The following is an 11,505-nucleotide window of genomic DNA, read 5'->3' on the forward strand; positions in this document are numbered from 1 at the left end:
CTTGCTAGTGACAACATGCAGAACATCATTAGAAAGCTCTCGAAATCCATTTCCATCATATTTCCCTGTTCATTGTGGATCACAAGTGAACATTTTGCTAATGTATGCAACATCCAATCCACTCATCAAATTGCCTCCATGATGTCTAATTGATATTTGAAAGTTGTAATTGAGCCCATAGTTTAAAGACCCCAAAACCCAAAACGACATCTGGCTTAACATGTAGGTGTGGCCGATGTAGCGGGTCAGGATCTTCATGGTGGGAGTACGTATTGTTTTCATTGGATGGATGTTGTGCATACTTGTCATGCTAGTGGCAAGGAGGGTATGTCACCAAAAGTTGCAGTGACTTTGTTCTGGCGTGAAAGATGAATTGGGTGATAAGTACAACGGTGCATTTTGATACTTTATGGGATCAAAAGTGCACCCTCCTAATTAATGGATTGGCTTATTCCACGCTTCTTTCCTTGTTTAATGATTGGATCTTTCACAAATGTGCTGTGATTTGAGGTGGCATTGGGTCAAGTTTGGACTATACTGAAAACATGAGCTCGTAATATGCCTAGCAAAACAAGCCTGAGCCTGAAAATATTAGTCGGGACCTAGTCCAACCCCAACCTAAAATACCTATTCGGTCTGAGCATCTGGATTACCTAAAGATTACCTTTGGTTGTATGTGATGCTACTCTTTAAGTGATCATTGGCAAAGTATTTTGTGCCAGAGATTGAAGACGTAACTAACAGGACATGCGTTTATAGGCCATGCATGATATATGTGTTGTTCATGAGTTGTGTCCACTATCAGCATGTTCTCTCTCAAGAGTTTTGGACTGCTCCACTCAAAAATTGTGTTACATCAAATTTAGGTCACTCGTCATGTTATCTAGTATCATTGACCTACCTCATTAGTTAAGGGATCTATACTTTGGACAATGGAATTTCATATCGGGCCTTCCTTCCTAATCACGTATATTACATAGGTGTTAGGAACCTTCTTTGTAACCTCTTGTGCAAATCAGCTGTCATTCTCTTATATATTTCGTTGAATATTCAGGCATTATTTAAACCATAAGCTCAATGTTGAAAGTTTGGATCCATCACTGCTATAAAGGAAAAAAGAAAAACCCAATTTAGGTAGAGTGGTAGAGGGTGCGACTAGTCTGGGTCAGTAGCCTGCTATAAGACAGAAAGACCATTTAAATCCCAAACCGAGTCACAGCCCATGGACCTGTGACCCAATCCTCACTCATTTACTAATTCTGTTTAGAATTTTAACCCATTTACTTTTAGTTCTAGCCTCCATGTCACTACACCAAAACATCGAGACAAAAATACTTGGTTCTACGACGGACCTATTCAGTTGAAAAAAAAAAAACTTGGTTTAAATAATGCCTAACGTCGCTCACACCGCAAATCAAGAAAAAATTCAAAAAGTTGTTACCAAAATTGTTTGTCTAGAAAGGGAAATGGGGCAGAATGGAAGATTTTAATTTCAAATGTTGTATCCTCGCGAAATTGATGAGATATCATTTCTGGCTACTTTTTAATATTCAGACTTTTAGAAGTTTAATGAAGATGGCTCACCAGAAGAGCATTTAATGCAATTTATAACAACGATGGAAAATTTCTCTACAATACAGCAATGCAATATTGTTTAGGATTTCTCAGGTCATCCTTGATAGGAAAGGCCTTTAAATAATACTCGGTCTTAGCCTCGAAATCTATACATATATGGGATCGAATGGAAGATACCTTTAGAGAAAACTTTTTCTCATTTGATAGAGGCGTTAGCCCGATCGAATTGGCTTCTATCTGACAAAGAGAAGGAAAACCAATGGAGAAGTTTGTCGACTGATGGAAGACTCTAACGACGTCATGCCGATAACTTCTGGGAGAATCAGAACAAGTTAAAGCGTGCTTGGGCTCTATGGAGTTAGAAGTAATGTTAGGTCTAACAAGCACTGATATACAAACTTTTTGTAATCTTGCTACCAAAGAAAATGCTAGCCTTTTGGATAGAGTCGACACGTCGAAGTTCCAATACAACATCAACAAACATCACCGATAAAGGGAAAAAGAGAGAAGACCCTTAAAATAAACAAAGAGATGGTAAAAGGGAAAGAAAAAAAAAACAGTTATGTAAGTAGGACGACAGATAAACAAACTAGAAAATATGAGGACCATGAGATGTATGCATTCACAAAAGAAGACGAGCTCCATATGAAGAACTAGCTCATGATAACAGAGATGATTGAGTTACCCCGGCCAAAACATCCCGAAGAAGCAAGGAAAACAAAAGAAAATAATTACTGTCGTTATCATCGTAAGCTTGGCCATCGGACTAAAAATTCCTATACTTTTAAGAATATACTCTAGAAGATTGTTGACAGAGGTGAAATTGTAATAGAAAATGACAATGAATGAGGTAAGAAGGCTATAACGAACACAGTGCCTGTGCGAAGCATATCCAACATGATTGCGTATTACAGGAGCTTCAATTATTTTCAAGAGATCTTATGGTGATTTAATGTGATAATCAAGTAACATCCCACATCGTAAATAATTCAGCACTCCATGAGAGGACTAAACACATATATATTGATAGTCATTGCATTCGTGAAAAGATCATTTCCAAAGATATTACCATATCCTATATTCAATACAAATCACAGGTTGTAGATATCTTCACTGAGGCATTACCATGTGTATAATTTTCTTTACTATTTTTCAAGCTAGGCATGATAGATAATTTATACTCCAACTTGAGGGGGAGTATTAAAATAGAAATATTATAGTTTAGATGGTCTTGCAGATTACTATATCTTATTAGTCTATTAATATAAATTATGAAGGGGGTGCAGAATTTCCTAATCTCAATGAATTTAATAACCGTCTTTTTATCCGCTATTCATACAGTGAGAGGAATATTTTGATAAATATCTAACGTAACAATATCTTCTAGTAACATCATCTTGGAAGAATTTTCGAGTAGAAATTCCTAAATTTTTAAAGAAAACTTTTACCCTTGTGAAACAACAAATTCGAAACTAGGTCCAATATTTTTTTCTTTTCAAAATATCTCATGAGAAAAACAAGGAAAACTAGGTTTCCTCTCTCACCTTTCTTTGATAGAAGGTTCCTAAGAAACCCAACTTCATTTCCTACACTTTTAACATTTGAAAGTTAACCAACTTTTTAGTATATGATTTTATCATGGCCGCCTCAATAATAGATGGGCTTGATTCTTTAGTGAGGGTATATGTTCGTGCAGTGACACGACCAATGAATGGTTTGAATTGCACACATGCATTGAAAGTGAAGCTATAAGTCCACTTTTTAACTTCAGTTGTACAGACCCATGCTAAAATTGTACCATTTCACCTCTAACAAGCTATAAGTCAACTTTTAAGTATCTGTTTGCTATGATATAATCCACCTGATTATTGAATCTGCTTCATTTTTGGCATAATCTGCTCCCATTTGGTACGTGTGCAATTTTTTAGTGCATGATAAGCTATGATACGATCCACCTGATTATTGAATCTGCTTCATTTTTAGCATAATCTGCTCCCATTTGGTACGTGTGCAATTTTTTAATGCCTGCATATCATGCACGACTAGAGTAAGAAATTCACTCCTGAAAGATTCTAGAAGGAATTGTAAGATACCACACAAAAGATTGCTGCCCCATTTTGGATTAAGGATATCCTGTAAGTCACACTGATTGGATGATCCTAAACATCCGATGGGTGGCGATTAAAAGGATGGTTAGCGTTCTAAATTCAGTGGGCATTATCAGATAGTAAAAATCTCCTATCAGTGTCATTTTTTTAGCCTATGAACTTATGCTCCATCCCCCTGCAGTGAAACCCACAATATAACCGGTTCGGATCGATGAACGTGCATAGATCTCCAGAAATTGAAGATCTGCTCTTTGGTATTGTCGCCCACGGAGACAAAAGTGAAGAGTAAAAACCGAACCAATGGTCTACATTCAAGGTAATTACTGAAGTACACGCATCAAAGGGTTATAAGATTTCAATAACAGGGATACATACAGGGCAACACGGGGAGCCATCGATGACCATCATTTCAACGGTTATAATTCCTTGTTGGTAGTTCCTTCCAGAGTACATGCACAGTATCCAGTGCATGTGGGGCTATGATTCGCTGATCCAAACTTCTAAACAAATGGACCCCATTTCATGTGAGGCGCAACCCAAGGCCGTCAGCATGTGTCACTAAATGGGCCCTACGTGCAGCCACTATTGTCAGTCGCGGGTAGAACTAACTCAACGAACCATCTATTCAATGTAATTTTCTGATGATGCAATGGAAAATTATAGATACGTTTTCCTTTCAGATCTCATTGTTTGGAGCTTTGATTTTATTTATTTATTTTCTTTTTTCAGTATTGAATGGCAAAGGAAAGGCCCACCTGCTCCCCAGCGCTGTCGAGGCACTCTGGCAAGTGCCTTTTAAAAATTTCGGAGAATGGGTACTTTTGATTCATGAGAAAAAACATGGATACCCTTGGTAGAGTAAGACAATCCGTGTCAAAAACATCATGTACGGCACATCAAACTGTCTACTCACTTCCTAGCCCTTTGATTGGATGGTCTTTATCTCTTGTTATTGGATATTGTTTGTTGAATTTGGACTGTTGGCTGTTTTTCTTTTTCATTTCAACCATCCATCCAGTGGCCATCAATCAGATGCAATTTTGGATTGTGATCCACTCACAATAGGGCTCACGATTTTAACCATTTACAGCGGGATCCAAAAGTTTCCTCTGGCAAAAATTACCCTGATCTTTACCATACTAGAAGGCTCGGCTTTCTGGCCCACCTGTCACGCATGCCCAGACATCCGAGCTGTGAAGAAGCTCGACCGCTCTACAAAGATGGTGTGTCTTGGAAATCAGACAGATATTATTATTAGGGGACCACACATGGACGTTAATTAAAACCAGTGGCTTTCATTGATTGTGATGGTGTTGCTTCCTTGATGAAGGGATTGGCCTAAGTTTTAAACAGGTAATTTCAGTGATATGGCCCACCTTCTGCACTGCTCGGATGTTGTAACAAGATACATGTTGAAGGGAAAGATCGCGATGCATATGAAAGTTCAGTACAGGCCTTTATCTGCCCCTTTCAACCTCTAGTGTGGTGTAGTTTTTTTTTTTCTTTTGTCAGAGTTGTTGCATACGTCTCCCGAGTACTTGATGCTGCATTCACTGCTCTAGAAAGTCACAATAATTTATTTCATTTGGATCTCTTGCAAACTATGAATATCTAGGACGCTATTGATAGGACTTAATCTAGTACAAGAACATTTTCTTAATTGATCTATTTATGTATACATGTGCAGCATTTTTGTACTTTAGCATGTATGCACATCTTTGGTGTGTGTGTGTGTGTGTGTGTGTGTATCAAATCTTGGTTCTGTTATAAAAAAAAAATACGCCAAAGAATATAACTTAGGTTTTAGCTTTTAGCTTAGGTTGTTTTAGTAATTATTTGTTTTGGAGTTCTTCTAATTTGTTTCTGCAATGGTATGCTGATTTCTCTTAAGTCGACATTCTGATGGTTTAAGTGTTTGGGGTTTCGTCGTTGGTGTATTGTTTCCATTGGATGGTGAAAAAAATAATTATTTATGTCGTCTCAATGTTTTGATTGATTGAATCTTTTTAAATTCATGATTTGTGAAACGCTTATTTTGGTTGCTTTGAACCTCATTAATTCCATGGTCAGTGAAATTTATTTATTTATTTTCTACTGACAGTCCTAAGATGCAATATTTTAATGAATGGTTTTTTTTTTCTTTGTGCTGCTCACCATAATTCAGAGAGCTGATGGCATCGAAGTTGCATCAACTGCAATCCAAGGCTGCTCAAGCTTCACAGTTCGTGGCCAAGCATGGAACTGCTTACTATAAGCAGTTGCTGGAGCAGAACAAGCAGTACATCCAGGAACCTCCTACTGTCGAGAAATGTAACCTGCTGTCTAAACAACTATTTTACACTCTTCTTGCCAAGTTAGTCTTCGATCAGCGATCTTGATTTGAGATTCATATACCAAACACAATGCATACTTGTAAATAAACCCAGAATGTCAAACAGCCCCTAAATTGTTGGCTTATCATGGACATACTGGAAAATGCACTGATTGAATGATCGTAACTGCTCATTTGGCTACCATAAAAATGGAAGGTTAAAAAGATAAATAGTAAGTGATCCTAATTAAAAATGGAAAATCAGATAGATAACATCATCTGTCAATATGATTTTTGGACCATGCTCAATCTACAATGGGGCCCATGATCTGGATTGTTTGACTGCCAATGTATTTAGAGGATGAATCACCAGTACCATTAAGAAAATGATGGTGAACACAATGAGTAAACTGCTCTCTGTGAATTCAAAATCTGTGTCCTACATCCAATGATATTTGTTGAGGTCTCACTAAAAGGTCTTATATTAGCAGTAGTGCAGTACTGCAACCTCCTAAGGTGAATACTCATCGTTTGCGCCTTATCCCAACTAATTAGGATCAGCTACTCTCAGATGAATACATTAAGGTGAAAAATTGTGTGTTTGGTCATAGGGAACCTATTTTTGAGGTGGCCTAGAGTAAGGGTTATGGACTCCTTCCACCCAATAGAAACCTGCTACTCTTGGAGGGCATCTTGATTTTCAATTCAAACTAGTGGGGGCTTTATCATTGGCTATCCCATAAATAACTGCATGGGAAGAGTGCACAGTAGACAATCCGAGTGGATTTTTCACTTCCATTTTTTTGTCCCTACCTTTTAACGGAACAAAGACATCTTTCCAATAGGGTGAGGAAAACCATGTGAGTTGATTTCATAATCTTGGAGATGTCCTTCTGAAATGAAAGTTCTAAATCAAATGGCTTCCTTCCCTAAAAAATTAATGGTCAACTGTAATTTCCTTCTTTGTTGTCGCACTGTAAAGGTTCTAAAAAAAAAAAAAGAAAAGAAAGGCAAAGTTGAGCGCTGGGTATCTTCCCAAAAAATGAGGTGCCACCTTAATTTTGTTGATCTAGGCTATATTTATATGGCAGGCCATGACACCTGTTATTGCCTATTGGCTTGTGTCATGGTTGATTATTTCATCTGTTTATATCTTTATCTGGCAGGGCAGCATGTGTTTGAGGAAAATTGTAAGAAATTAGATGAAATAATGGTTATATTCAATCCACGCTTGTGAAATACCTGATGATGGACCTTGATTTTTTAGCCAGGCATTGTTCACAGTGATTAGCTGTTGATGGCCCAGCTATCCCCCACTATATATGAACCCCACCTACTTAGTAGCCTTGATATTTGGTTATATGTTATTGATTTTGTCAGTGATGTTGCTGATGATGGCAGGTGGTCAGGTGTTTACTGATAGAGCCATTCCCAGAATTGGCCCTGAATGAACAGTCTTGGAACCATTTTAGAATTGGTCGCTGGTGGGGTGTCCGAGACAGCCTCTGCTACAGAACATTTTGCTTCAAGGACATTTCTTTGAAGAGTATTATCTCTTAGAGCATTGGATGCAGAATTAGGGTACATTTTCATATGGAGTTATGAATGTCTGTAGGTAGTCTTTCACTTCTGTAGATAGTCTTTCACTTCTGTCTGAACTGAGATGGGCATTGTTTTAAACTGCATTCTGTTTTTTCATGCTGGACTTCACCCTTTTCTCATTTTGCTTCTCTTTAGTTTTTGTGAGTGGGAGAGTTTTTAGTAAAAACTTCCTTAACATAATGGAGCAGACCTTCAATGTTTGTATATTCCTTTTTTAAATGTCACAAGAAAAGCCCTAAGATGTTGATGGCCCTTCCATCCGGAAGCTCTTCCCTCAAGGGGCAGGTCTGATATTCCATTGCCTTGGGGAGCATCTTTGCTGTCATTACCTCCCAGGACTGGGCATGAGACATACATTTTTCCTAGCCATTTGTTGGATTGTGTTTTTGTGGTTCTTTTGTTTTTGACATTTTGTTGTTGGTCTAATTAGATTATTTGTCTATCTGGTGGGTATGGGTATGAGTGACAGTAGTACCCGTTGGCCAGTATGGGTATGGGTACCCCTTCTACTGACCTGAACCCGGCCCATTGCACACCTAGTTTTGTTACATGCTATGTTTGGACTTTTCATGCTTGAGGAGCAGCTTTTGCTGCTATTCCTCTTGGGCCAGATATACATTTAAAAAAAAAAAAAATCGGCATCCCTCTTTTTAAACTTATTGCCTCCCTTTCATTTACCTATGGATTTTATTTTTGTTTGCTGCTTATGAAGGTATGAGTTGGATGAAAATAGGATTTGGCCTGGATTTTCAATTGGTTGGTTGGTCCTGTTTTTGTTTAGAAATTTTCTGTTTGGAATTGGCCTGTTGCTAAATTCATTGATGGCTGTGCTGAAGTATTTTTTTTAACTCTCTATATCTTGGCTAGTTGTAAATCTATTTCCGTAATTTCTACTTCATTAACTGAGGTTCCCTTTCATAATAGCATCTTTACCTTCATGGGCATGTGGCTATGTTATGTTCCTGCATACTTCTATTTTCTGTATGTACTGTTTATTTCTGTTTATTTCCCCCTTATGGACTTTGGTGGAGATTCCCTCTCATGGCTATGCTTTAGTTGGTTTAATTTGAGTTACGGCAATTGAAATGGCACTCATTAAATATATAAACTCAAATTAAACCAGCTAATTTGTGGAGTCCACTGGCTTAGTTACAGTCTGAAAATCAGATAGTTTGGACAGTCCCAACCTCAGATTTGTGGACACTTGTTTTCTGAAATAAGACTATTGGATATTTTTCATTTTGACTGTCCAATAGATGTACAACAATCTAATAATTAGATAACCAAGTAAAGATAATGTTTGGTTCATGATACATCCAATCTGGTACCCATAAGTTGGGCAGTTTATCATGCACCAGATCGTTGCTTTAATGTGCTGGTTGAGAAGATGACTATATTTTTGTTTATGCAAAAATTTGGTCTTTTCTGCCTCCATCCGGCTGTGTTTCATGTCAGATGATTAAAAAAGAAAGAAAAAAAAAAGATATAAATTTAGGAAGCCTGGCCGAGGGGCATCCAAATGTGTGCACGAGTGTCTGAATTACGTTTGCCAGTGACTTATACCAAAAAATACCAACTTTTATGACAGCAGCTTTTGCAACGTTGCTGTTACTTTGCAACTCTGAGGTCGGCTCTCAAATCTGTTTGTTTATGCACTGCAACCTTGAAAATATTCGTTTTCACTCCATCTGCATGTTTTTGGTGCACTCGAAACATTATTAACTCGCCTTTTTATATTCAGAGCTGGAAGAAGTGTTTCTCATATCTATTTTCTCATTGTATTCTGTCATCGTCTGATGACAGAATACTCACTGGCTTCTTGCTTGTCACAGATCTCATAAGAAAGCTGATCCATCATGGGAAGACAAAAAATGTTGTTGACTTTGCATATGCTTTTGACCTTGTAGACGACTTCCATCCCGGGCCCCTTTTGAAGGCCTACATGAATACATCCAAGAAGGCTGCTCAGGAGGTTGTATACCAGACCTTGTGAAAACCACAAAGGCTGAAGAGTCTGCTGCTGTTTGTGTTGAGATTTCGAGTCCCTTGGACTGAGGGAGAAAACTCATCTCTGATTTTCTTCTTTCTTTATCTTTTCTATCCATTTTTCATGTTTTATGGATTGGGATTCCAAGTCTATTTGACTGAGAATTGAAGACTCTTTTTGGGTTTTCTTGGGTTTTATTTGAGAGGAAAAACCCATTAAAATATTGTAGCTAATGTTGTGGATTTGACAGACCATGCACAGGTTCATGAATGGGTTAAAATAAATGATTTAGCCTTAGTTATTAAGAATTGAAGTTAAAAGGTGAATTTAATCTCAGTTGATGCCAACAAATGCTAAATCCATCTTTAGTCTCAGTTGTCTTAGTTACCTAAACCGAGACTACAACTCTTGTGGCTAAAGACTTTAGCCTCGGTTGTTGAGAATTGAGGTTAAAAATGTATTTAACTTCAAATGGAGGCAACTAAGGATAAAATTTTGATTTAATATCAGTTGGATACAATGAAGGCTAAAATTTTGATTTAGCCTCATTTGGAGAAAACTGAAGCTAAAAAGTCATTTTAGCCTTGGTTGCTAAAATTGAAGCTAAAGCTTTTAGTTACGGGGTTTCAACCGTGGTTTGGATAACTGAGGCAAAACTGAGGCGAAAGGCTTTAGCCTCAATTTTTTACCTTTTTAGCCACAGTTCTAAACTGAGGCTAAAGTTCCCTTTTCATGTAGTGTTTGTAGCTGCCCTTCATCTCGAGGGGGCTTGAATCATGATTGAATAAAAACATTTTGGTAGGCCCTAAAAAGGTTCCCTTACAAGTCTCCTCTACAAGAAACAAAAGATTACGGCTATGCTGTACATGTGGCCCAACTTTTGAGCACACATGCCTGATATTTCGGCCAAGGAATCATATAGCGGGGGCTACCTGATGGGCTACTTGGATCTCCTACAAGTGTGTTATGGTTGCACGTGTGAGCACCAGAGAAATGGTTGGGGAACCCGTATTGTGTAGTGTAGAGAACAATACCGAGGTTGGTACTGTGTGCTACTAGAGAAGCTCCATGGGCTCTACCATGATCTATCCATTTTATCCACGCCATTTGTCCATTTTTCCAGCACATTTTACGATATGAGCCCAAAAATGAGGTAGATTTTAATTTCGGTGGACAATATGATACGAGATAGTGGTGATTGAACGTCCGCCATTAAAACTTCTTTGGGGTGCAAAAGTTTTGGATTAAGATGAATACGTGTGTTTTTCCTTCATCTAGGTCAGTGTGAACTAATCAACAGGTTGGATGGCAAATAAATATTGCAGTGGGCCTATGATGTTTTTAATTGAGGGCGTTCAATCACTATTATTTTCTACTTTTTACATTTGCACATACCAATGAGATGCTACCGCATGTCGATTCTATGCACTAAATGATACGTGAAATCTTACTCATATCTCGAAGATATCTTTTATTTCACCTCTTTCAATGGCATATCAGTTACCAAAAGCAAAACGACACATATGCAAATGTATGTAGAAAGAAATTGCGATGAGCGACACAGCCCTATCATGAGCGGCACATGCAATCGAGGCAGCATGCTCGACAAGTTTATAAGGACCTACTGAGATAGGGATCTTGTCACGAATTTAGATATGCTCGGCAAGGTTGTCTCACATAATCCTATCAAAATGAGAGATCTTCCCAAAGATGATCGGTGCTCTCTTGTGGTGATTACAAAGTTTTAAAAAGCATATTTCTCTCGGAGCGGATGGAAACCAAAGACACCTTAAGGAATTCAGGTCCAGTAAAATTGATCTTATAAGATCTATGGATCTCTTTAATCATGCTGGCAAGGAGATCTAAAAACGTTTCTGACTCGCAAAGATCTCTTTGATCAAGTTGGGATGATCTAAGAATAA

General features: G+C 37.9%; 1 long non-coding RNA gene across 1 annotated transcript; it reads left to right on the plus strand.

Annotated features, from left to right (window-relative positions):
* Positions 1 to 5,843: 5,843 nt before the first annotated feature.
* Positions 5,844 to 9,826, plus strand: LOC131231981 (uncharacterized). Its single transcript, XR_009164595.1, has 3 exons — positions 5,844 to 6,036; positions 7,396 to 7,575; positions 9,429 to 9,826. It is a non-coding gene; the product is annotated as an uncharacterized LOC131231981 (long non-coding RNA).
* The last annotated feature ends 1,679 nt before the right edge of the window (positions 9,827 to 11,505 follow it).

The sequence above is a fragment of the Magnolia sinica genome, chromosome 17 (assembly GCF_029962835.1).
Source record: "Magnolia sinica isolate HGM2019 chromosome 17, MsV1, whole genome shotgun sequence".
In the NCBI taxonomy this organism is placed as follows: Eukaryota; Viridiplantae; Streptophyta; class Magnoliopsida; order Magnoliales; family Magnoliaceae; genus Magnolia; species Magnolia sinica.